General features: G+C 39.9%; 1 pseudogene; it reads right to left on the reverse strand.

Moving 5' to 3' along the window:
- Positions 1-210: 210 nt before the first annotated feature.
- LOC106384555 lies at positions 211-1,706 on the reverse strand (annotated as a pseudogene).
- Positions 1,707-23,436: the final 21,730 nt, after the last annotated feature.

The raw sequence follows: 23,436 nt of genomic DNA on the forward strand, positions 1-23,436 counted from the left end.
TTTAAAAAGGTATGTAAGTAAACGGGCTTAAAATTACAGGGTCTAAACGGGCAGGGTGTTAAAACGGGCAGGGTCTAAACGGACCCGGATAGTCCGTTTTAACACCCCTAGCGGTGACTGCATCCGTGCAAGGTGATGAAAACCCTGGTGGAAGGTCGCCTAGGGTTACATCTGTCTGTTGACATGGCTGGTCCCATCTGCTTTTACGCTTGCGTCCATTTATCTTGGGAAGACTGGTATTAGGTGCTGAACATCCGTCAGATACAGAAGCTGTTTCAGTTGTTGGAGCCTTAGGACGATATGAAAGATGCAAATGATTCTGCATGTCTTGGAGAACGATGATCGTATCTAGATTCTTGTGATGTTCTGAATCTGCTGTTTATAGGTGAGATCTTCTAGACTCGGATCTCTCCTCCCTGTTGTCGACATGTCAAAGTTTTGTAGACCAATACTGAATATTGAATCCGGAACAGAGTTGATAACTTCTGAATCTAGTGAGGTTTTAGCGTCCAGGGACCAGGTTCCAGTGTTCCTCTCGTACTCCTCGACCATTATACTAGAGGAAAGGTGTGAGCCCTCATCTAAAACATCACCACCTAGCTTCCTACATAACCCCCCAACGTCTTGGTTGTTTTTCTCATCCATACTTGAATCAGATGACAGCCGTTATGAATGTTTAACCACATGATTGCTTTTCTCTTCCAAGTGCTCTCTAGTTTCCACAGCTCGGAGTTTATCCTCGACAACATTTTCTGGCCCTGGAAACTTCAAACCAGTTCCCGCCTTAACACATCATTAGCAGCCAAAGAGTTACCACTGACCTTAGAGACTGTTTGGCCACTTGATTTACCAAATTTAACTTTCAAACGAAGGCAAGAGCCACTTGATGCTTGGATGTTTCTGTTAGATTCTTCTCCATGTCCGTTATGAAAACTATTAAGCTCTCCATTTTTAGGATTGTTCTGATGTGGAGAGGAACCCCATTGCTATGTAAGAAGATTTCAGCGGTCCTACTTGGTAATCCCCACTGAGATGAACGGCACGCTTTTGAAACCGAGTTTCTCTTCTGCTTCAAGCACTTGAAAATTGATTCAAATTTTCTTTCTAATTGTTTCTTCCTAGAGGATTTTCTCAGCTGAGGATCACTCGTGTTGGTCTGCGCCAAATGACCCTGTTTACTCTCTCGAGATATATCCTTGGCCGTGAAGACTCGCTAGTCCCGGACCCAGAAGCAACTTCACCGCCTATTCTGCCATTTCTATCTACAATTCTGAGTGGCTCCACTATATTTTAAGGATTACGAGAGTTTTGATGCCTCCATTACCAAATGGCAACTGAAAACTACATATCAAAGAAGAGTCAATAACAGGGGAATTGGCTTCCACACCAAAGGTACTTTCATCTATGGGTGGTAGGTACCTGACTAAAATTTTCAGCTTTCAGATCAGCAGCCACATCACGTTCACTTGATGAATCCCCGACATGCAGTTTTTTCATTCTTCTTATAAAGATCAGTATGAAGCTCATCCTCATGAACAAACTTCAAAGCTGGATTGATCATCTCTGACTCTAGGACACCACCATCATTACTTACCATTTTTCTGACAGCTAATGAAGGGGATACCACGAGAGGCATTTCACCTGAATACTTCATATAATTCTCTGTGTCGGTGCATCTTGATCACTCGATGGTTCATTGACTAACATTATACCCGCCTCCCATTTTCTTAGTCTCTATAAAGCACTCCGTCCTAGAGTTTACAATTGTTGCCAAACCACAGACTAAATCTATCTCCTGGCCAACTTTCTCAGAGAAGTTTTCATTGATGTCCATCACTGTTGGATAATTCCAAGCTTGTGGAAACTTAACATATTATTAGATGTTTAATATGTTAAGATAAACACAATAAGGAAACATAGAAATAGGAAAAAGAAGTTTATATTTAGGTTAGTTTTGTGTTTTCCATATCCCACATGTTAAAGGAAATTGTCTTTCATATAAATATAGGTCTAATGGAGAGGTGTTCCATATAATCTAAGAGAAACATATTGAGAGCTTTAGTTTTGAGTAGTTTCTAAAGCTAATAAGAAAAGTTGTTCTTATAACTCTTTGTGTTTCTAAGAGATCTGAATTGGTATCAGAGCCAGGTTGGGCCGTTACCATCATTAAAGAGCCTCATGTTGGAGACTCAATCTAAGCTTAAGGTGAAACTTAGGTCTTGGCGACAGGAGGATAGATCACGAAAGCAGATGGCCGACGTGACTACAGCTGCGCCACACATCAAAGACTTTGAATCCACATCCATCCATTGTCTGATGTTTTCATCGACAAAATACCAGGTTTGGTCGATCAGGAGGAAGGAGATGATCGTCGGAATGTAGAGTGTAACACACGAAGAAGACGTGTGTAAAGCATGTCTAGCAGAGAAGCAGATTAGACACTTGTTACCGAGTGTAACACACGGAGAAGCCGTGTGTGACACATGTTTCACATGGAAGCAAACCAGAGACTCATTCCCGACTAAGGCCATGGTTTGTACATCAAAGCCATTGGGATTATTGCTTGGAGATTTGTGTGGACGAATCGCACCACCAACGCTATCAAATCATCGTGAGGCATTATATCGGTTCAAAAGATTGCACACCGATAGAGGAGGAGAGTTTGCCTCAGCTGTGTTCAACCTAGGTTGCAACGATAGAGGAGGAGAGGTTGTCTCAGATATGTTCAATCTAGGATGCACCGATAGAGGAGGAGAGTTTGCCTTAGGCGAATTCAATCTATTATGTGAAGAGAATAAAGTTGAAGCTGTGGCAGCCGAGGTGGATTCTATCCCAAGAAACAAGACGTGTGAGCTTGTGGATAGATCGGCTGGTGTTAAACATACGTGGGTATGTGACACAAAGATAGAAGAGTGTAACACGACTCACGTAGGACTGTGTGACACAAAGATGGATGTAACACAACGCACGTACCAATGGAGTCAACGTTAAAGATCTTAAAGGCTGAAGACGAACCAGAGATAAAAGCGCCAGGTGTTGAGCAGAAGGCCGACATCCTTACCAGAGCTCGCGTACGCAAGATGGCGGACGTGACCAGAGTTATCGTCGCAGTGAGCTTCAGCCACAAGACTCATCCCAACTTAAGTGAAGAGGTCAGGAGAAGGTTCTACAAGAACTGGACCAATTCTAAGAAGAGGCGGTACGGAAGCGAGGAGAGCATCCGCTCTAACCTTGAGAAAGATGTGAATCCAATGGGTGGATTCGCACACCATGGTGTGGTAAAGGAGGATTACTTGATGATTATGTTCAAGCAAATGAGGAGCTTAATCGGAGTTCAAGAAATTGATCTCCCTAATTCAAGTTGGAATTAAGGGGGTGAATGTTGGATAATTCCAAGCTTGTGGAAACTTAACATATTATTAGATGTTTAATATGTTAAGATAAACACAATAAGAAAACCTAGAAATAGGAAAATGAGAATTGTCTTTCATATAAATATAGGTCTAATGGAGAGGTGTTCCATATGATCTAAGAGAAACATATTGAGAGCTTTAGTTTTGAACACCTCTCCATTAGAACTATATTGATGATCCCTGATCCCTGATAACACAAAACAAAATAAAAACCCCCTACATTGATGATGATGACATTGATGACGACGACAACGACAACAAAACTCTCTGATTCTACTCTAAATCGGACTAAAGAAACGAAACCCTAACCTCGTGAATCAGAAGGGATGAAGAATGAGTGTCCTTGTATTTGAATGTAAACCGGTTCGAATCAACCGATTAGAACCGAGATTACTTAAGCTGGTTTGCGGCTTGAGTTAGTAATCACGTGCTGTGTAGCACGTGCTGTGGGTGATATAAAACGGTGTATTTATAAGCCGTTAAACCATCTATCTCTCTAGGAGTATCGAAAAAGAGAGATAGAGAGAGTCACCACAGATTGAGAGAGAGACCGAGTTGTGATCTGAGCTCGGAGTTAAGCTGAGCTAGTGAAGTTGCTGGTGATCTAGCTCCGGAGATATATCGGCTCTTCCACGTTGGGAGAGTGCGGTGAACTCCGGGTGACCATGTAAGACCCGATCCCGGCCGACTAGGCCGCGGTCGGTGCCTTACGTCGCTCGGTCTATACACTGACCGAACCTCTAAAAATTTTGCACTTTATTTAAAAATATCGCCCATAGGCGAGGGCTAACTCAGATCTTAGCTCAAGACTACCTTAGTCATTCCCTAGCTTAGATCATTTCAACTTATGCACAGCGGAATAACATCTATCATCCATTGGACTAAATCCAATCTAACACTTGTCTGGTCAGATCACCTCAGCTACTGGTCAGTAAACACAACTGCCAGCTAGCTCCAAGGTCGATCCTGAACCTAGACCAAGTCATACAATCAGAGGTTCCGTTCCCCTAAGCCATTCTATCTAAATCTATGCAACATTGACAGATCATAACTTTGCCACATTCCCAGAGCTTGTTAGCTCATTGTCCCAGCTGACTTAGCTGTCTTAGCTAGCTCACCCAGCTAGTTGAGCTGAACCACTTCACTTGAGGTTTGCTGCTCCGTTCCCAAGACACAGAGGAAGCCCAGGATGTGATCATCCATGATCAAACATCATCACAGGGTCGTCCATCACTTCCCCCTTCAGTGCCCATGAAACTGCCTTTCTACACACATCTGCCCTTAAGGCTGTCTTGGCCTTTGGGAATGAGTTTCGGTCATCTACCTTCTTTCCTCACCATTTGCGTGTGTTCTCAGGCCCTGGAGGATGCTTTGGGTGATAACATCACGGATCAAAAGCCACCAGAAAGTCATTCATAACTTTCCCCCTTGATCTCTCCCAAACTGCCTCTTTATGGCCTTCACACCACCATGGGTCTTGGATTGGGAATCCGACCAACTCTCTGTCTTTTCTCTGTGTTTCTTTGTGTTTCAGGGTGTAGGAGGAAGCCCTGGCGTGCCTGCAAAGGCACGGACTTGCCTGCCTTTTATAGAAGAAGGGGTGGTTACTTTTTAACCATTGTATCCCTTCGGTTTCAATCCTGGCCATTGATTTATTCAATGGTCCAGATCACACCCTTTCGCCTCTGGCAGTTACCAGACGTCCTGGAACTGTCAAACCACTCCTGGACATGTCCAAAGCAAGCCCACACGGATTGCCCATGCTCCTGGCTCAATCCCAAGAGCCCACTAGCCCATCGGCACACACGGGTCACCCACATGGCCCGGCCACTGTCCAGACCCGGCCCAACTACCCGAGACCTGAACACTCAGTCCAGCTGAGTTAAGCTGATCCCCAGCTGACCCAGCTGAGTGAGCTAGACCATCCAGCTCAGTGAGCTGACCTATACTTCAGTGAGCTACACCGAGCTGCACTACACTTCACCTAGCTGGTCGAGCTTGCTTACTGCATCGCCCAGCTGTTATACACTGTGTCCAGCTTGCTTCCTTTATCTTCTTCAATCCTTCTAAGTCCCTTGGTCAATTTCCAGACCTAGACTTAGTTTTCCCATGATCCATTCTGATCACTCACTTCATCGAGCTTCACCTGGATCTTGTCCAGCTACCAGCTCGCTTGTCCAGCTCCTTTGAGCTTGTCTCCTTCTTGGATTAGCTATGCCTTAGCTTCCTGATGCCCTTAACCTTACCTTCAGGCCATGATATACTTGTCTTTAGGTCATATGACCTGACTGGTGCGTTTCCTCGCACCGCAGTCCGTCCGGACGATCCTATCAAGGATCGGGGACATGACAGACCAAATACTCTCTTGCATGTTTTCTTTATCGCTTTAGATCAAACGCAATCGAGTAGATCAAGACCATTAGGAGCCGTAGATCGCACAAATTGGTATCAGAGCTGAGGTTCAGCTAACGGGAGGAAACGATCTGCAGATCTAGGGTTTCGGAGGTGAAGCGATGAGCGGAACAAAGTTCGAGATCGAACGATTCAATGGCGATGGTGACTTCTCTCTTTGGAAGAGAAGGATGTACGCTTACCTTAGCGTATCAGGCTTCAAAGACGTTCTTGCCGAGAAGACCTCAACCTCTAAGGTGAAAGAAGACGGATCTGGTGAAGAAGATCCTGAGGCCAAGAAGAAGAAGATCTCACACGAAGAATCAAGATTAGAACGGTGTGAGAAAGCGATGAACATGATCTTTTTCAACGTCGGAGATCATGTTCTGAGGAAGATCGAGAGATGCACCACCGCGGCGGAGACGTGGTCATTACTAGAAGCGTTGTACCTACCGAAGTCTCTTCCAAACAGAGTACACGCTCAGCTGAAACTCTACGGTTTCAAGATGCAAGATCAACGATCAATCGATGAGAACGTTGATGATTTCCTCAAGATTTTTGGTGAACTAAGTCACCTTAGTATCGAAGTACCCGAGGAAATTCAGGCAGTACTCTTGTTGAATGCTTTAACGACGAGGTATGATCAGCTGAAGGAGACTTTGAAGTACAGTCGCGAAGCCATCAAAGTAGAAGATGTTACGAGCTCTGCAAAATCCAAAGAAAAGGAAATCAAGGAAACCTCTGGGTCTCGTCCCAGCTCAGAAGGCCATTATGTTCTTGGGAGATCAGATTCAAGAAACTGGTCCAGTAACAGAGGCAAGTCATCAGGGAGGTTGAGGTCCAAGTCAGAGGATAAGAAGAAAGTCTGTTGGATATGTGGAAAGGAAGGGCATTTCAAGAAGCAATGCTACAAGTGGTTAGAGAGGAACAAAGGAAAGACTCAGTCACACAGTCAACCTGAGTCGTCTATGGCTAGGGATGATGCCCATGACCTAGTGGGACTAATAGCATCAGAGGTCAATCTTTCACAAGGGCATAATGAAGCAGAAGAGCGGGTACTAGACACTGGATGCTCATTCCACATGACGTCAAGAAAGGACGTGTTCATCAATTTTCAGAAAGCTACAGGGGGCAGGGTTCGTATGGCTAACAACAGCATCACAGAGGTTCAGGGTATAGGATCAGTGAGGTTCAGGAATCCAGATGGTACAACGTTCGTACTACATGAAGTCAGGTACATGCCAGACATAGCAAGGAACCTGATATCGTTGGGAACTCTTGAAAGGAAAGGCTGCAAGTTCAAAGGCTCTGATGGTATGCTGAAGATAGTTATGGGATGTTCTGTGATCATGAGGGGGAGAAAGGAGAGGAAATGATACTCTCTACATACTTCAAGGAGGAGCCTTACCGTGCGAAGCTAATAGTTCAAGTCAGACAAAGGACGTTGCTAAGAGATTGGCTACCACCAAGCTTTGGCACAATAGGCTTGGTCACGTGGGTTAGAAAGGTCTGGAGGTGCTGGCTAAAGAAGGATGCATCGACAAAGTGAGCATTACTGATATAGATTTCTACGAAGATTGTATCATAGGCAAGGCTCTAAGGGTGAGCTTTGGACCAGCGAAGCACGTTACCAAAGAGAAGTTAGACTACGTGCATTGAAATCTTTGGGGGTCGCCAAATGTTCCAAGGAGCTTGGGACACTGTCAATACTTTATCTCATTCACAGATGATTGGTCCGAAAGGTGTGGATCTATTTCCTTAAAACCAAAGATGAAGCTTTCGATAAATTCGTCGAGTGGAAGAAGATGGTTGAAACGCAGTCGGAAAGGAAGGTGAAGAAGCTAAGAACGGACAACGGTCTTGAGTATTGCAACCGCAGATTTGATCAGTTCTGCAAAGACGAAGGAGTGGTGAGGCATAGGACGTGTACATATACCCCGCAACAGAACGGGGTTGCAGAGCGGCTCAACAGGAGTATTATGAACAAGGTTAGGAGCATGTTGAGCGAGAGTGGTCTGGATTAGAAGTTCTGGGCAGAAGCGGCATCTACGTCTGTATACGTCATCAACAGACTTCCCTCATCATCTATTGAGTTCAAAATCCCAGAGTAGATGTGGACATCAGCTCTTCCAGATCTCTTAGGGCTCAGGAGATTTGGCTGCATTGTGTATGCTCATTCAGATGAGGGAAAGCTAAATCCAAGATCAAAGAGAGGCGTCTTCACAGGATATCCAGAAGGGGTGAACGGCTTTAGAGTTTGGTTTCTTGATGAGGAAAAATGGTTCATAAGCAGAAATGTCATTTTCCGAGAAGAATTGATGTACAAAGACATCAACAAGACAAACTCAGGTAACTCTGTTCCCTTAAATATTTTATTTACTAATGAAAATTCGAGTTTTGAGAATGCAGGAAAACATGTTACAAGTAATGGTGATCAAGAAATGGAGACACGGTCAAATGAGGAACCTGTGTCTGATTCTCAACAGTCATCAAGCGAGTCTACTGCACCTGCAGCTCAACAAGATGTCAGCGGATATCAGTTGGCCAGAGACAGAGAGAAGCGGCAGGTTCGTCAGCCATCAATATTCAAAGACTACCTAGTGTATGAAGGCGACGAAGAGATAGCCGGCTTTGCGTATCTCATGATGGAAGATGCTGGTAGGCCCGAGCCTGGGAGTTATCAGGAAGCCTTAGAAGATCCTGATAGTGAACTCTGGACGGGAGCTGCAGATGAAGAAATGGAATCCTTGATCAAAAATGGAACCTGGGTGCTTGTTGATAGAGTGAAAGACCAGAAACCTATCGGGTGTAGATGGATCTTCAAGAGAAAGGCTGGAATCGCAGGCGTGGAGGATCCTAGATATAAGGGGAGACTGGTTGCAAAGGGCTATGCTCAGAAGGAGGGAGTAGATTTTTAAGAGATTTTTTCCCCGGTTGCAAAACATTTCTCTATCAGATTCATGTTGTCCATGGTGGTTCACTTCGACTTGGAGCTTCAACAGATGGATGTCAAGACATCATTCCTGCATGGATATCTGGATGAGGTGATCTACATGGAACATCCTGAAGGATACGTCGATAAGAAACACCCAGAGAAAGTATGTCTCCTCAAGAGGTCGTTGTATGGTCTGAGACAGTCACCTCGTCAGTGGAACACATGATTTGATGAGTTCATCACGAAGCATGGATTCACTAGAAGCGAGTATGACATCTGTGTTTACTACAAGGAGTACGAAGCAAATGGGTACATCTACCTGCTCTTGTATGTGGATGATATCCTCATAGCGTCCAAGGGCAAGAGAGAAGTCACAAGTCTGAAGAAAATTCTCAGCTCAGAATTCGAAATGAAAGATCTTGGAGATGCAAAGAAGATACTGGGAATTGAGATTACTCGAGACAGAGAGAAGGGGAGTCTCACAGTATCACAAGAAGAGTATGCCATGAAGTTTCTTGGGAACTTCAACATGGACAAAGCCAAGAGTGTCTCAACCCCATTAGGAGCTCACTTCAGACTAAGCTCAGCCACTGAGAAAGAGATAAAAGAAGAAGGCGAGTATATGAGAAATATTCCGTATCAAAGTGCAGTGGGTTCTCTTATGTACTCAATGGTTGGAACCAGGCCTGATTTTTCGTATGCAATTGGAATGGTGTGCTGGTTCATGAGTAATCCTATCAAGATTCATTGGCAAGCAGTCAAGTGGATCTTGAGGTATGTTCGAGGCACAGCGAAGATTAAGCTTTCATTCAGAAAAGAAGGACAGTTCATAGTAAGAGGGTATTATGATGCGGATTATGGAGCAGACCTAGATAAGAGGAGATCAATCACAGGAATGGTATTCACTGTTGGAGGAAATGTAGTGAGCTGGAGATCGAGTCTTCAGAAGTCTATAGCGTTGTCAACTACAGAAGCTGAGTGGATCGCACTAGGAGAAGCCTCAAAGGAAGCTATGTGGCTAAGGGGTATAATGAGATGGGGTTTGAACATGATAGAGTTGAAGTCTTCTGTGATTCTCAAAGTGCTATTGCATTATCGAGAAACCCGGTGCATCACGAGAAGACTAAACACGTTGATGTGAAGTATAACTTTGTCAGAGAGTTGGTGAGTAAGAAGATCATTGATGTGGTGAAGATTGCAACTCAGTACAACCCTGCAGATATTTTTACGAAAGTTCTACCAGTTGGCAAGATGAGAGAGGCTCTGAGGTTTCTCAGAATCTCTGAGAACTGAGTACAGTGGAGCAATAAGTTATTGAAGTCGGGTGGTCTAATCCGAGGAGATAAGTTTTAAAGCTGAATGGGTTTATTCAAGAAGAGTTGATGAGAAGTGTCAACAAGAGAAGACAGCCAGTTGAAGCTAGAGTCAGTAGCTTCAGGAGGAGTTGGTAAAAATAGTCAACAAGAGAAGATGGAAGATTTCAATACAGGACAAGGAAGAGATTTGAAGAATGAGTGTCCTTGTATTTCAATGTAAACCGGTTTGAATCAATCGATTAGAACCGAGATTACTTAAGCCGGTTTGTGGCTTGAGTTAGTAATCACATGCTGTGTAGCACGTGCTGTGGGTGATGTAAAACGGTGCGTTTATAAGCCGTTAGACTATCTATCTCTCGAGGAGTAACGAGAAAGAGAGATAGAGAGAGTCACCACAGATTTTGAGAGAGATCGAGTTGTGATCTGAGCTCGGAGTTAAGCTGAGCTAGTGAAGTTGATGGTGATCCAGCTCCGGAGATATATAGCGGCTCTTCCACGTTGGGAGAGTGCGGTGAACTCCGGGTGACCAAATACTCTCTTGCATGTTTTCTTTATCACTTTAGATCAGACGCAATCGAGTAGATCAAGACCATTAGGAGTCGTAGATCGCACAAGGGATTAGGCGAAAATATAAGCCGGCGTAAACCCTAAAAGATATAAGAGGCGGAGACGACGATTGCGATGTCACTCCAAGTTTTTTTTTTTTTTTGTGATTACGATATTTTTTTTCTTCCCAAGTTTTATTTTGTTAATTTGCTTTTGGACTCGGGTCTTTTCGTTCAATATCAAGACTCTGACTTTAATCTTTGTGGTGTTTTATACTCTTTAAAATATGGGAAATTGGGCTGTTTTCGATGAAATTGATGACTAGATTAAAACGATTCTTTAAAAAAATAAAAGTCGTTAGAATTTTATTGTATCGAAAAATTTAAATAGGGGCGAAATTTTATACCAGCAGAAAAGAGATAACCCTGATATATGATAAATATACGATAGAAAGAGTTTATTATAAAGAGGGAGAAGAGAGATGAGGTGCGAGTTACAAATGATCGAAATCGATTGTTTATACAGAATTGAAAAAAGTAAAAGTTATTGTGTAAATAGTAACAATGGGCTCTACTCAAATTTCTTTCACACGATCATTTCAATGATCGGTGAAGCTTTGGTTGACATCTTCTTTTTCACGTTTACAACACTCCCCCTTGGAGACCAGTGTCGCTATTATCTCTTGTTTAACGTGTTTGTTGCCTCGTTAAAAACCTTTCCAGGAAAACCCAATGAGAAAAACCATAGTAAAGTAAAAAGAGTACAACTACGTAAGCTCCCCCTCGAATGAACAGTTATAGATCCTTCTGATGACGCATTCCAATGTTATGGACTTGTTTTCTGAATACCGAAGTACGAAGTGATTTTGTGAAGAGACCGGCTGCATTGTCGCATGATCAGACATATCTTACTTCAATCTCTTTCTTCTTCTCGAGCTCTTGGGTGTACGAGAAGAACTTCGGATGAATATGCTTCGTTCTATCGCTTTTGATATATCCTTCCTTTGTTTGAGTCACACATGCCGCATTATCTTCATATAAAACTGTTGGAGCAGTATCTTCATTAATTCCACTACTTAATCGGATATGTCGGCTTATGAACCTCAACCATACGCATTCTTTACTTGTTTCATGGAGTGCAATGATCTCAGCGTGATTAGAAGAAGTAGCAACAAGCGTCTGCTTCTGAGAACGCCAAGATATGGCGGTGCCTCCAATTGTAAAAACGTGATCGAGCTTTGTGTGGATCTGACAAATAACCTTCATCTGCAAAACCAATCATTTGACCTTTCGAATTTTTAGGATAAAACAAACCTAAATCAATTGTCCCTTGAAGGTAGCGAAAGACATGTTTAATTCCATTCCAATGTCTTCGTGTAGGAGACAAACTGAATCTCGCTAAAAGATTGATGGCAAAAGATATGTCTGGTCGAGTACAATTTGCAAGATACATAAGGGCTCCAATTGCACTTAAATATGGAACTTCGGGACCAAGTATTTCTTCATTTTCCTCAGATGGTCGAAACGGATCATTTTCAACATTAAGTGATCTAACGACCATTGGGGTGCTAAGAGAGGTTGCTTTATCCATGTTAAAGCGTTTCAACACTCTTTTGGTATATGTAGACTGATGTACAAATATACTCTTTTGAGAATGCTCAATTTGTAAGCCAAGACAATACTTTGTTTGTCCGAGATCTTTCATTTCAAATTTCCCTTTTAAATAATTTGATGCCTTTTGTATTTCTTCTTGAGTTCCGATAATGTTAAGATCATCAACGTACACCGCGATTATCACAAATCCGGATGTTGTTTTCTTTATGAAAACACAAGGGCATATAAGATCATTTGTGTATCCTTCTTTTGTTAAGTGTTCACTGAGACGATTATACCACATTCTTCCAGATTGCTTTAAGCCATATAATGATCTTTGCAATTTTATTGCACATAACTCTTTAGGTTTGGAACTTAATGTTTCTGGCATTTTAAATCCATCTGGGATTCTCATATAGATATCAGTATCTAATGATCCATATAAATATGCTGTAACGACATCCATGAGACGCATTTCTAAATTTTCATTGGCCGCTAGGTTCATCAGAAATCTAAATGTGATTGCGTCCATAACGGGAGAATAAGTTTCCTCATAATCAATTCCATGCCTTTGAGAGAATCCTTGGACTACGAGACCAGCTTTGTATCTTGTAATCTCGTTTTTGGATAAACACCCATTTGTATCCAACAGGTTTCACATCTTTGGGTGTGAGCACAATAGGTCTGAATATATTTCGTTTGTTAAGCGAATCTAGTTCGACTGGAATTGCATCTTTCCACTTTATCCAGTCATGTCTCTTTTGGCATTCATATACAGACTTTGGTTCTTGATCTTCGTTTTCTTCATCTATTTCTTTTGCTAAAAAGTACAAGAAAACGTCATCAATATCATCCATCTCATTTCGTTTCCATATCTTTCCATTATGGATGTAATTGACAGAAATCTCGTGATTTTCTTCAGATTCATGATGCTATATTGTCGTTAGATTCACAATTCGCTTCTTCCAAAATATTTTCCGTTATTTTGGGAGTATCATGCTTTTCAGCTTCCTTTCGTTTTTAGGATTTTTATGCTTTGAACCAATTGGTCTACCACGTTTCAAACGTGTTCCTGATTCACGTGTATCAACTGCCGTTCCACCGTTTTATGGTATTTCAATACGAGCAGGAGTATTTGCAGCGGGTATATGTGATTTAGTTACCATTTTGGTATCGACAAATGGATCATGTAGCTAATTTGCTATATTTTGTAAATGCATGATATGTCGAACTTCTAGTTCTGACTGTTTCGTAGGAGGATCAAGGTGTAATAAAGATGGTACACTCCATTTGATTTCTTTTCCTACTTGTTTATTGTCTCCTCCTAGAGTTAGGAATTCTTTTTCGTTGAAATGACAATCAGCAAATCGTGCCGTAAACACATCACCAGTTTGTGGTTCTAGGTATCTTATTATTGATGGAGAATCATAGCCAATATATATTCCTAACCGTCTTAGCGGTCCCATATTTGTACGTTGTGGTGGTGCCACTGGAACATAAACGGCACAACCAAAGATTTTTAGGTGGGATATATTTGGTTCTCTACCAACTGCTAATTGTAATGGAGAATATATATGATAAGCACTTGGTCTTATCCGAATGAGTGCTTCTGCATGCAATATTGCATGTCCCCATACAGAGGTTGGAAGTTTTGATCTCATGATTAATGGCCTTGCAATCAGTTGCAGTTGTTTGATTAACGATCCTTCCAATCCGTTTTGTGTATGAACATGAGCAACTGAATGCTCTACTTCAATCCCTGATATCATACAATAATCATTAAATGCTTGGGATGTGAATTCACCAGCGTTGTCTAATCTAACTCTTTTAATTGGATAATCAGAGAATTGAGCTCTTAATTTGATTATCTGAGTCAAAAATCTCGCAAATGCCATATTTCGAGATGATAACAAACAAACATGTGACCATCTACTAGGTGCATCGATTAGTACCATAAAGTAATAGAATGGTCCACATGGCGGATATATTGGTCCACAAATATCACCTTGGATCCTTTCCAAGAATTTTGGTGATTCTTTATCAATTTTGATTGGTGATGGCCTTATGATTAATTTACTAAGAGCACATGCAGTACATGTCATTTTATTACTTTGATATATATCTTGAGTTTTCATCGAATGACCATGCGAACTCTCGATGATTTTTCGCATCATTGTAGTGCCTGGGTGACCAAAACGGTCATGCTATAATATAACATCTTCTGGATTTCTCTTGATCACAAGATTGCATTAATATAAGTATGATGTAATCCAGAAGGAAGCTCTGGAAACTTTTCCAGTACAAGGCTTCTGCATGATTTCTTAGAAGTTATATACATATACTTCTTTCCATTCTCAGTTGCAGACTGAGTGTCATATCCTTGAAGGTATATATCTTTAAAACTCAACAAATTTCTCTTAGAATTTGGAGAATATAAGGCATTATCTATGGAAAACGTTGTTCCATTAGGCAACATAAAGTTTGTTTTGCCAATTCCTTCGATCAAGTCTGTTGGACTTGATATTGTGTTGACAGTCATTTTTGCTGACTTTAAGTTAGAGAAATATCTCTTATCTTTCAGTATAGTGTGTGTTGTACCACTATCTGGTATGCAAACTTCTCTACCAATTTGCTTAGTTGTTGTTCCATTTGCTTTCTTATCCATTTCTGTAACAGACAATTAGTATTAATAAAAGAAATAAAATTTCATAAGTAATCATATTATAATTATACATTCATTATAAGCACACAATTGTTATACATTAAACTATTATTATACATTAGTTGTTTTGAAAAACAATATTATTATGGAATTGAAATACATAATAGGAATAATAATTTTATAGCATCACTGGGCATTATTGAGCTTGTTTACTATAAGCATTTTAATTATCTTGATGAGTGGTCTCGTTGAAATCTCCCATAAAGTCGGAGGACTCAAGGTATGTAAATGTTGTACCCTCAAAGTGTTCATTAAGATTCACTTTCTTTGCCTTGCCTTTGATAGTTTCTTGGTACAACTTACATAGATGTTGAGGAGTTCGGCATACTTGAGACGAATTTCCCTTCGATCCACATCTGTAACAGACGTTCTCGTTTTTACGAGTAAGATTTTCTTGGGCTTCTTTCCCTTTTTTCCGGTAAGATCGATTCCATGTGTTGGACCCCCTTCCTCTTGGGTTGTAACTCCTTTCATGACCACGATTAAATCGATGACCACGGCCACGACCACGACCACGATAGGAATAATTTCCTCTTTCCGGAATTTCCACATCCGTTGCATTCACTTTAGGAAATGCTTTGGTTCCCATGGGTCGGGTATTGTGGTTTTTAATAAGGAGTTCATTATTTTTCTCCGGTATCATGAGCGCCACAGCGAGTTCGGAGAACCTTGTATACTCGCGGTTTTTGTATTTTTCTTGTAGAACATAATGATTTTTGTGAAACGTTTGGTAAGTTTTTTCAAGCATTTCTGCTTCCGTCACGGGCTTACCGCAATATTCTAATTGCGCTGCTATTCTCAATATAGCAGAATTGTACGTTTCCACCTTTTCAAAATCTTGAAACCGTAGGTTTGCCCACTCATCTAGTGCATGGGGAAGAGTTATTTTCTTTTGGTTATCGAACCTTTCTTTCAGAGCCTTCCAAATATCTAAAGGATCTTTTATCCTTGCATAGTCATGCGTAAGGTTTTCATCTAGGTGTTTTCCCAGAAATATTACGGCCTTAGCCTTTTCATGAGAGGCTGATTTATTTCCTTCTTTGATTGTATCGAGTATTTTCTCCGAATCTAGATGAAACTCCATATTTGTGATCCATGCCGTGTAATTAGCTCCAGTTATTTGGAGAGCCGGAAACTGAAGTTTCTCGATATTTGCCATTTGAATTTCTAAAACACATAATAATATATTTTATTAGAATTTCATACTTTTAAAATGAACCATTTATATTAATAATACACACAATTATAAGGAAAAACAACGCATATAAAAGTAAACCGACATTAAGCGTAAAGTCTTCAGGAGCAAATTCTCCAATAAAAAGACCGTACATAGAAGCAAAAATTAGAATTGCACATAAAACCAAAAATATGCGAATCATCTTTCTTGCAATGAAAAACCGGAATGGGGCGATTTGAAAATATTTGAGAGAAGATGAAATGTTTTGGATGAAGTAAATGAGTGAAATATGAGTGTATTTATAGATGGAAAACACTGTTCATAGCCGTTTGAAAATGGTAAATTTTTTGAAAAATTTCTTTGTGACCATTGGGATTAAATCGTTTGAACCAAAAATCAGTCTGAAAATATCGAAATAAACTGTTAACCAAATTCAGTAAATTTCATAATATTTTATGTAGGTGACCAAACATTTATATAATAATTATAATATAATAAACAAATAAATATCAATCGTATTATGGTGTTAGATTAATTTTCGTTTTAACATTAAATAAATATTGCGGCGGCACAACCAAGCCAAATAATTATAATGTATTTAACAATTAAGGTTTATTAACGAGGCGACATACCGCCTACATTAATATTGGTAAATAATAGTACATTAAAACAATCACTATAAATAATAAATAGTAATATAGGCGGTATGCCGGCCATTATAGTAGGGTATATATGATACATATAAATTTTACCGAATCGCAAAGTGATCGTGCTGATAACGTGTTATAAAATAATTTAGAATTTTATTGTATCGAGAAATTTAAATAGGGACGAAATTTTATACTAGCTGAAAGGAGATAACACTGATATATGATAAATATACGATAGAGAGAGTTTATTATAAAGAGGGAGAACAGAGATGAGGTGTGAGTTACAAATGATCGAAATCGATCGTTTATATAGAAGTAAAAAAGTAAAAGTTATTGTGTAAATTGTGACAGTGGGCTCCACTCAAATTTCTTTCACACGATCATTTCAATGATCTGTGCAACTTTGGTTGACATCTTCTTTTTCACGTTTACCACAAAAGTTTTATAATCTTATAGTTTTGGGGTAGTCCTAGGTTTTTTAATCTGTAAATAAACATTATTACAACAAAAATAAACTGAGAAATTCTTATTAGCATTTGTCCAAAAGGCTTCGGAATTATATCCGTCTTCGAAATGGTCCCAAAGGTGGTCTATAAAACTATTAAGATATTTTTTAAAAAATTAACTACGTTAGTCTAATCTAATATTTTAATTACATTAATTTATACAGTAGTCGTTTGTATAATCTTTTTTTCTTTATTTTCACTAGTTTTTTTATAACGCTTAAACGTCGAAAAACTGATTGAAAAACACATCCAACATAATAATTTTGAGTAAAATTATTTTCTATTAAATTATTCTTATTTTTAGCCAATCAGGTAAAAATAATTTTCACCCATTAACACTAAAAATAGAAAAAATATATTAATATGTTACTCTCCATGTTACTCTCCATGTTAGTGGAAAAAAAAGTTTACTCCCGTTTTCACTTTTTATTTTCTCTTCTTTCAACTTTTTTTTTATCTCTTTCTTTTACTCTATTATTTACCAATCACACTCTATGGCTCAAACTGAAAAGCACATCAAGCCATAATAATTTGGAGTAAAATTGTTTTCTGCCGAGTTACTCTAATTTTTAGCCGTGGAAATATTTTTAATCCCTTAAAAATAAAAAGAGGAAAAGTTGACTAATATGTTATTCTCTATATTAGTGGAAATAAAAGTCTTACTCTCATTTTCACTTTTTTATTTTCTTTCTTTCAATTTTTTACCACTTTCTTTTACTCTATTATTTACTAATAAAACCCTATGGCTCCGATTGAAAAGCACATCCAACGATTATAATTTGGAATAAAATTATTTTCTGTTGAGTTACTCTGATTTTTAGCCAATTATGTAGAAATACTTTTCAACATTAACGCTAAAAAGAGGGAAAATAGACTAATATGTTGCTCTTTATATTAGCGGAAATATAAGTTTTACTCCCATTTTTTCTAATCTTTCAACTTTTTTTATCCCTCGCTTTTACTCTATTATTTACCAATCAAACCCTATGACTCTCATTTAAAAGCATATCCAACAATAATAATTTGGAGTAAAATTGTTTTTCTGAGTTACTCTGTTTTTTAGCCAATCAGGGAGAAATACATTACATCCGTTAACACTAAAAAAAAAGAGAAAGTAGATTAATATGTTACTCTATATATTAGTGGAAAGAGAAATTTTACTCTCATTTAACTTTTTCATTTTCTCCTCTTTCAAAATTTTTATTCCTCTTTTTTACTCTATTATTTACCAATCAAACATTGTGACTCTATTGACATGCTTGCGATAATAATTTGGAGTAAAATTGTTTTCTGCTGCCTTACTCTGATTTTTAACCAATCAGATGGAAATACTTTTCACCCATTAACGCTAAAAAAAAGAAAAGTAAACTAATATTTTACTCTCTATATTATTAGAAAGAAAAGTTTTATTCTCATTTTTATTTCTTTTTTATTTTCTCCTCTTTCATGGAAGATTTGTAGAGAGATTGGGTAGTAAACATGTTTAAGAGTATTTAAGAATCATTATGAACAAGAGAGAGAGTCTAGAGGGATAATCCCAAACTTCTTAATTATTAATCTGATCAGAGTTTACAATATATATGAGGAGGCAACACTAGGATGAGAGTTTCATAAAGAGGCACTATTACAAGAGATAAGGTTTGTTTTAATTCAAACCATCCAATGAGCTTCTTCCTTGTGCATAAAGTTCTTTTGGCTTTATCCAGCTCTTCTCCAGCCTGTCACACGCGCCTCCTCTTCCCTTGCAACGGTCTGATGCCTTAGCTAAGGGAATAGAGCTTCTCTTCTTTATCCAAAGTTACTCGGGTATCTAGTATAACTAGTATACTAGTATAACTAGGGTAACTTTGGTTAAACCTTTGCAAGTTACTCGGGTAACTAGTATTACTACGCCATGTACGGCCTCTTCATCATACTCAATTCCTCATGTCTTTCTCTTCCCATATATTGATATCATCTCAACACTCCCCCTCAAGCTTAGCTTTGTGAAAGTCTAAGCTTGGATAGCCATGAGAATCTTCCTCATTAAAAACCTCACCAAGGAAAACCCATTGGGACAAAACCTTGATGAGGAAAAAAGAGTAAAGACCTCATGACTTAGGGGATCAACTCCTTCTCTTCCCAAGATCTATGAGTCCCAATCTGATGTGAATGGACTCCATAGTTTTTTGTCTTGCTGACTTGGTGAACACATCTACCAATTGATCTTCACTTCTTGTATAATATGGCAAGATCACTACCAAGACTATCATCTGCCTCACCTTGTGGCAGTCTACTTCAATTTGCTTTGTCCTCTCAGAAAACACTGAGTTTCTCGCAATGTGAATAGCCGCCTGATTGTCACAATGCATAGTCATTGGTGTTGCTTGCTCAATCTCCAAGTGCCTAAGAATCCCTTTGATCCATACCAACTCGTTGGTAGCTTTAGCATAGCTTTATACTCAGCTTCAGCACTAGAGCATGATACAACCTTCTGCTTCTTACTCTTCCAAGTAACCATGTTTCCACCAATGAAAGTGCAATAGCCTGTTGTAGACCTTCTATCTGCTCTATCTCCAGCCCAATCAGCATCATAATAACCCACAACTTCAGTGCTCTTATTGACTCTCATCCATATGCCAAGCCCTTGAGTTCCATTCAGGTACATGAGAACTCTCTCCACCGTGCGCCAGTGATGCTCTCGTGGAGCTTGCATATGCTGGCTTACTTGGTTAACAGCAAAGCATATGTCTGGCCTGGTGATAGTCAAGTATATCAGCTTCCCCACAAGCTTCCTATACATCTTTGGATCATAGAACAACTTGTTGTCTTCAATCTCCCCCTCACGTGGAACCTTGTACCCATCCTCCATGGGCATCTTGGATGTTCTTCCTCCATACGCACCAACATCCTTCAAGAGATCCAATGCATACTTCCTTTGAGAGATGAATAACCCTTCGTTGGATCTGCACAGCTCAATCCCAAGAAAGGACTTCATCTCTCCCAAATCCTTTATATCAAATACTGATTTTAGACACTCATTGGTGGCTCGGATTCCTTCCTTATCACTGCCTATTATGATGATGTCATCCACATACACAAGCAAAAAAATGATGCCTGAGGGAGTATTGAGGGTAAAGAGAGTGTGATCAAGCTCGGACTTCCTGAAGCCTCTACCATTCAGTGTTGTGCTTAGCTTATCGTACCATGCTCTAGGTGATTGTTTCAATCCATAGATGGCTTTCTTCAGTCTAAGAACATTTCCTGACTTAACCATTCCTTCAAGACCTGGAGGTGGTAGCATATAGACTTCATCTTCTAGCTCTCCTTGGAGGAAAGCATTCTTCACATCCATTTGACAAAGATCCCACCCAAGGTTGGTTGCAACCGATAGTACAATCCTAATGGTATGGAGCTTTGCAACAGGTGCAAAAGTATCAATGTAATCCTCTCCATAGGTTTGTGTGAAACCTCTTGCTACCAGCCTTGTCTTACGCCTATCAATCTTCCCATTAGGTAAATACTTGATGGTGAAGATCCACTTGCATGACACAGCTCTCTTCCCCTTAGGCAACTCACTCTCATACCATGTATCATTTCTAATCATGGCATCAGCCTCATCATTGACTGAATCCCTCCACTCTTGAATCAGCATTGCTTCTTCATAGCTTCTTGGCACATAGCTTTCATATAAGCTTACCATAAAGGAGTAGTGCTCTTCCGGAAACTCAGCAAAGGAGCACACAGCTTGGAAAGGATGCTCCACAGCCTGGGCATTGTAGTACACTCTCGTGTTTACCCAATTTCTCGTGTTTTCCCAGCTGGAAGCATCCTTCTTTACCCGTGTGCTTCTTCTCAAATGAACTTCTACTTGTTCCTCAACAGCTTCTTCTTGTATCTGGATTTCTTCTCCAGCTTCCTGACCTTCATTCTGAACTTCTCTTACTGATTCATCTCCACTTTGGACAGGAGAATCTGAGCCTTGATCTTCTAGACCTCCAGCTTCTTCTGAGCCTTGATCTTTTAACCCTTCAGCTTCAGATTCACTTCCCCCCCCCCCTCATGTTCAAAGTGCGATGGTTCTTCAGCGGCCACTTGAGTAGGCTCTTCACGCCTGCTCTGATCCTGGGACACACCAATACCAAGTTCTTCTAGTATGTTTCTCAAACTAGCAGCTCTATCTGATGGTTGAGAAAGTCCTTCAAACTCATCCCAATTTTTCTCTTCATAATACCCTTTATCTTCCATGAACTTCACATCCCTAGACACCAAGACTCTTCTAGCAGTGGGATCAAAGCACTTGTATCCCTTTTGAGATGCGGAATAGCCAATAAGCATAGCCTTGGTGCTCTTTGCTTCAAGTTTGTTTCTCATCTCACCTGGCACCAGTACATAGCACACACACCCAAATGTCCTCAAGTGATCCAGAACTGGTCGACTCTTGTTGAGTACCTCAAATGGAGACTGATCCTCTAGGATTCTGATTGGTATCCTGTTGATCAGATAACAAGCAGTATTCACATCATCACTCCAAAATCTCTTAGGGACACTCTTGTGGAACATCATTGAACGGGCCACTTCCATGAGGTGTATGTTCTTCCTTTCAGCAACTCCATTCTGTTGTGGAGTGTAAGGACAGCTAGTCTGATGTATAATCCCATGTTGAGCTAGGTGATCTTTGAATGCGTGGCCTATGTATTCCCCACCATTATCTGACCTGAAAATCTTAATCTTGGCATGATAATGGTTAGTAACATAGCTTTGAAAATTTTTAAATGCATCAAGAACCCTATCTTTTGTTTTAATGAGTGTTAACCAGGTGTATTTGGATTTTTCATCAATGAATGTGACATAATACTTATAATCATCCCTAGATAAACAAGATGCAGTCCACACATCAGACTGAATCAAATCAAAGCAATTCTCATAAATAGTGGATGATATTTGAAACACAGTCCTACAATGTTTGTCCAAAATTCATGCCTCACAATCATTATTTTTAAATATGACACCTGGTAACCTAATGCTTAAAACCCTAACATGTGGATGTCCAAGTTTAGCATGCCACAATGCATCTTTCCTTAAGGAAGAAACAGAACTAAATGAGAAACAAGAACTAGAGATGGGACTAAGATCTTCAAGCATATAAAGGTTTCATTTGGTTGCTCCTTTCCCAATCAACTTACTGCTCTTAATATCCTGAAACTTAACATCATCGGGACTAAAGATAACATTGCATTGAAGATCAGTGGTGCATCTTTTGACCGATAAAAGATTAGAAGTAAACTCAGGCATGAAAAATGCTTTAGAGTCCTTATTAAATAGTTTCAGTTTACCAATTCCTCTAATAGGAATTCTATCTCCATTAGCAATCATAACATGACCATGAGCCGGTTCTATGTCTTTAATCAGGTTATTATCACTAATCATATGATGAGATGCACCAGAATCAATGATCAAAGGTTTATGCATGTTTCTAGTAATCTCAGTCCTCGATGGTTCATTTTGTTTTATCATGTTTCCTAGTAATCCTAACATCTTACTAGTTATACTCTGCTCACTAGCAGCAGTGTAAGAGCTTTTAAAAATGTCTAGTAAATTATCAGTAGTACTAGGATTACTAGCAGCAGTGTAATAGCTTTTAAAAATGTCTAGTAACTTATCAGTAGTACTAGGCAGTGTATGAGCAGCATATGAGTATCCAAGAGTGTTTCCGAGAGTGTTACCAGACTCCTTAAGAGCTTTGAAGAAGGCTTCAAGGTCAGCTTTCTTGAACACCTCCTGATCCATACCCTTTCCAATCAGTTGATGAGACGCCAAGGCTGTACCTTCACTTTCACCCACCTTAGCGCCTGAGCTAGCTCCGGATGAACCAGCACCATTTGCTTCAGCAGAAAGATGAGCCTTTGCTTCCCTATCCCTACTGAACCCGCGTGGCCTGAGAGGAGGATGTAAGATCCAACACTCACTCTTCTTGTGACAGGTCCTCTTGCAATGCTCACATCTTCCCTCATACTTTTCATACTTCCTTCATGAGCCTCTATATGCAGCCTTGTTTGCTTGCATTCCTTCAGCTTGATAAGCCATAGTGAGCTCACCCTTGCCTCCAAACAGGCCAAGAGATCCCTCCTCCTTCTGAAGTTGCGCGCATACTTCCTCCATGGATGGTAGGTTAGGCGATCTCAAGATGTGTTTGTTGACATCCTTGT

Source organism: Brassica napus, chromosome C2 (assembly GCF_020379485.1).
Source record: "Brassica napus cultivar Da-Ae chromosome C2, Da-Ae, whole genome shotgun sequence".
In the NCBI taxonomy this organism is placed as follows: domain Eukaryota; kingdom Viridiplantae; phylum Streptophyta; class Magnoliopsida; order Brassicales; family Brassicaceae; genus Brassica; species Brassica napus.